General features: G+C 42.8%; 1 pseudogene; it reads left to right on the top strand.

Moving 5' to 3' along the window:
- Positions 1–506: 506 nt before the first annotated feature.
- LOC100657041 (serine/threonine-protein kinase MARK2-like) lies at positions 507–3,768 on the top strand (annotated as a pseudogene).
- The last annotated feature ends 1,272 nt before the right edge of the window (positions 3,769–5,040 follow it).

Genomic DNA, 5,040 nt, shown 5'->3' with positions numbered 1-5,040 from the left:
GATGTATACAAAAACATGAAGCCTGAAAACACCAACCTGAGCAAAATAATTCAGGACATGAGCAAATATACACAAGACAAAGGTTATTAGTGGTTACCAGGGGCGACAAGGAGGGGAAAAGGAAGAGTTTTTGATTAGGGGCACTGAGTTTCTGTTAAAGGTAGTGGAATGATTTGGAAAATAACAGCGAGAATGCTTGCACAACTTGAAGAATATAATCAATGTAACTGAAATGTACAGGTAGAAATTGTTGAAATGGCATGTTTTGTTATGTATATTTTCAACACAATAAAAAATATGAAAATCAATAAAAAAAAGAAAGAAAAGCTCTGTGGAATTCTCTCCCTATATACAATACACACACACACACATTTTTCTTTTTGAAAAAATGGGTATTTTTGAGACCAAAAAGTGAAGGCACAGTGAATTATCCCCAGTCTTGACTGGTCCATTTCTTGTGGCAACCTCATAAAGAGTCAATTGTTTGGAGCTCCAAGCCCGTGTATAAAAAAAAAAAAAAAAAAAAAAATTTTTTTTTTTTTATAAGTCCCTGGACACCTAAATTTGTGGTCCTTCTAGCTCAGGAAACTGTTTCAGCGACCTGAGAGACTGTGATCGAACTTAGCTTGTATTCTCTTCAAATTGTGGGGTTTGTGTCTATTTCATTATTAGCTTTTCTTATTTTGTCCTTACTCTTTTCTGTTTCTACTTTTCCTTGTTTTCCTTCATTCCTTTGTTATTTTTTCATTTATTTTCCTTTCCCTTTATTTCCTCAATTTTTCATTTTACTTTTTCTATGTACTTATTTTTTCTTTATCATTTTACTATTATTTTACTTTTGTCATTTTATATCTGCTCTTATCCTTTTTTAATTGTTTATTGCCTTTTTCTTGACCCTTTATTTATTGTTTTGTGTTTATATATAGCATTTATCTTGCTTACAATTTTTTACCTTTTGCCATTTTAATCTTAATTTTCCATTTCCTCCTTTTGCTGTTCTCATTTACCTTTTTCATTTATATCTTATGTTTTTATCTTTTTTCTTTATCCTTTTCTTTATTGCTTTATTTTCCATTTACCATTTTTTCTCATTTCTGTATTCTTTGATATTCACATTTAATCTTTTTCTTTATTTTTTAGTTTTGTCATATTATTCCTTTTTAATTTATTCTTTTCATTTCTATATTTTTCTCTTGTATATCCTTTTGCATTCAGTTCTTTTGTTTTTCTATCTTTTCAATATGTTTTTAAATTTCCCATTTTATTAATTTTCCTTACCTCTTTTGTTTTACATCACTTCAAACTTGTAGATTATTATTTTTCTGATTACTGAGTTTTCATTTTACTTTTATTCTTTTATTTTAGTCACTTTCATTCGATCTATTTGATTTTTTCTAGTTATGTTTTTAGCTTTCAGAAGTTTTTTCTTTTAAAGTTTCAATTTTTTCTCCTTTTATCTTTTTTATTACATTTTAACTTATTTTTCTCATTTTTTCCATATTTCATTAGGTTTTTAGTCATCACTTTTCCATTTTTAATACTACCACAAGGGCATCTCTTATCCCAAAGCCCACTAGGCCTTGACTGCACATCCAACATGCTATGGAGCCACTTAGCCTTCTCTGCTGAGAAGGAAACCCATGTGGGACATTACCACCTCCTCAGAACCATTGGCAATGGGACATTTGCCAGGGCCAAGTTGGCCCAGCACATCAACACTGGCAAAGAGGTACTGATTAAAACAGCTGACAAGATCCAACAGACGTCCTCCAACCTCGAGACTATACCAAAAAATAAAAATTATGAAGGCTCTCCATCATCCAAATATTGTAAAGCTGTTTCAAGTGATGGAGTATGAGAACACCCTCAATATAGTGATGGAATATGCAAGTGGAGGGGACATGTTTTATCACCTAGTGATTCATGGTTTGATGAGTGAAAAAGAGGCCCAAAGAAAATTTCACTAAATAGTGTTGGTGATGTAGTATTGTCACAACAAGGGTATTGTTCATAGGGATCTGAGAACAGCAAGCCTGCTATTGGATGAGGAAATGAACATCAAACTTGCAGACTTTGGCTTTGGAACTGAATTCACCACGGGAAACAAGCTGGATATCTTCTGTGGCAGTCCTCCTTATTCCCTTACAAGAGTATAAGTTCCCCTTATACTCTTTCAGGGAGAAAAGTATGACAGACCCCCAGTGGATGTGTGGAGCCTGGGAGTCATCCTGTACTTCATGGTAAGTGCATCTCTGCCTTTTGGTGGAAAGACCTTATTGAAGCTGTGAGAGCAGGTACTGGAGGGACAATATGATATTCCTTTCCACATGTCTACACAGTGTTAATAACTGCTGAGCAAAATTTTCATTCGTGACCCAAGAAAGAGAGCCACATTAGAGGAGATCCCAGGACATCTATGGATGAAGGTGGGCCATAAAGAAAAACAGGCTATATGTCCAGCCACTCCCAGACTATGATGACCCCTGGTGCATTGAGGTGATGGTGAACATGGGTTACGCACAGGAAGAGATTCATGACTCCCTGTTGAACCAAAAGTACAATGACGTGATGGCCACCTATCTGCTTCTGGGTCACAACACATCTGAGATGGAGAGCCACAGCAGCACCCTGGAACCCCAAGCTGCAGCCCATTGCACCAATAGCCACACTTCTTCCTCACCCCATGAGGTGCATCCTACCACCTGTGCTAAACCCAAACAGTGTAGTTCCACCAAGCCTGCCATTCCCACCTATGATTACTACATCCACAATTCTTTGAACGGTTTATCTAATGGCCATGTCCCACCTGCACCAGGAATCCAGGACAGCCTAAGCACAGCCCAACCAGACCTCTGGACTGTGTGCCAAGGTGAGAAACAGTGAGGTGCCACAGCCCAGTACAGCCCCCCAATGTCTTTCTGTGGCTCCTCCTCAGCCCACACCATCGACAAGAGTAGTGGAGCCCCAGAGGGAACCAGTTTCTCCCAGGGAGTGTTAAAATTAAGCTCATTAAATGATGAGCGGGTGCAGGAGGTACCTGACCAGCCGAAAATGCCCCAGGCTGTGACCCCAGCCTCTCCCTTTGTAAGCAGCCAGGGCAAGCAGGGGGCCACTGGGAGGTTCTTTAAGATCAAGAGAAGGTATCTTCGTTTTATGTGTGTCAAAAAGGACCCGAAGGTATCTGAGAGCAAAGCTGTAGAGACGATGCTCAACCCCTGAGAGGCCAAGCCTCACTCTCTCAAGTTTACGTGGAAGATGAAGATCATCAGCTCCATGGAACCCAAGGAGATGAGGCAGGAGATCTGCCGAGTGCTGGATGCCAATGGCTGTGAGTGGGATCTCACCCACAAATACACGCTGCTATGTTTGAATGGCACACCAGGACAGGAAGACTTCATTCAGTGGAGGATGGAGGTGTGCACACTGCCTCGGCAGACTCTCAATGGGGTGAAACTGAAGAGAATTTCAGGCACTTCTGAAGCCTTCGATAGCATTGCCTCAAAATTTTCCAGGGAACTTGTACTTTAACATGGTGCCAGCAGCTGCCTAGGAGAACAGAGAAGTTCATAGGTTAAGCTCCTTGGTAATTTTGGGAGGCAAAGTTCTTAAAGGCCACAGAGGTGCCTAAAATTCTCTTCACTCGAATCTTGTTGAAAAATCACCAACCAGTGGCTCCACCACTCTTGTGCACACCTTCAACCTCCACTGCACAAAGTCCTCTTGGCCTGTGTGCCATGTGTGCACAGCAGCACGTATGTCTGGGTGAGATTCCACTCACAGCTACTGGCATCCTGCACTTGGCAGATCATCCACATCATCTCATCAGGGTTCATGGAGCTAGTTCTTCCCTGTAAACTTCACTGAGAATGGCTTGGCCTTTCCAGGTTTGAGCATCTCCACCACATCTTTTCTCTCAGGTTCATGCAGGTCCCTTCTACCACACGTGAAGAAAACATTCCTTCAAACCACAACAGACACTCCCAGGGGAGTGCAGCCAAGATGATGGAATAGTCAGACACTGCCTGTTGTTCCTCTTAGAACAAAGGCCCGAAAAAACAAGTGAATCAATTATATACGACAATCTAGGAACCGTAATTATCAAAGACAAAGCTGAAGAATCGAACTGAGCAGCAGGAGGGAGGTTAGACAATCCAAAAGCAGCAGAGAAGTACCGATAGCAAGATTGCCAGTGCCCTGTTAGCTAAGTCAGTGTAGCTCACACAGGCTGAGACAAGGAACAACATTTAAAGACAAGCGTCATCACAGCGGGTGTAGCCAAGCAGCAGCTCATCTGCAAATGCCTCTAGAGCCCAGTAGGATGACACCAGACCTGTAACAGTTAAGGGCAAGCCTCTAACCTAGTGCACTGGGGCAAAACAACCCCTCCCCCTCCCGGAGTTTCACAGAGAAGAAGTGATTCCTTCCCCTCATTCACCCCCAACCCCACTCCTCTCTGACACCAATCCCACAATACTAAAAAATGCCACACCCCCTATGCTGGGAACTTAGGGCTCTCTGCTCCCACACCAGTCTCACAGCCACTTCGCCCAGCCACTGGCATAGGGGGTCCACGGATTTACAGCACCCTTCACACTTGCCCATAACTATGTTGGCCGGTTCAACACCACATGCCCTCATCACCATAAAACAGCAGGGCATACGCCTGAAGCACATTTTCAACAATGGCAGCCAAGGTGGAGCTGCAAATATGTGACATTTCATACCACCCTACCCCCTAAGCAGGTGCTTCAACCACCCACACCAGGGGTCTGAGGGCTGGTGGTACCACCACTCTATCTAACTTCCCACAACAGGGGTCTGAGAATAAGAGGTGCCTCCCAGTCCCTCCAGCCAGCAGCCCTGGGTACCCAAGGACGAGCTGCAATACCCTCCCCTCCACACTATGCACTCGAGGGGACAAGGACATGCCCTCCACCTAGGCACCCAAGAGGAGCCATCAGCACCCTGTCTTGCTCTGCACATAGCCCCCTCCTGCAGTCAGAAACCTGTGCCTGCTCCCAACACCCCTATGCAGTCCTG

This window comes from Loxodonta africana, chromosome 3 (assembly GCF_030014295.1).
Source record: "Loxodonta africana isolate mLoxAfr1 chromosome 3, mLoxAfr1.hap2, whole genome shotgun sequence".
Classification (NCBI taxonomy): domain Eukaryota; kingdom Metazoa; phylum Chordata; class Mammalia; order Proboscidea; family Elephantidae; genus Loxodonta; species Loxodonta africana.
Note: the sequence above shows the minus strand (reverse complement) of the source record. Positions and strands in the feature narration are given on the sequence as shown.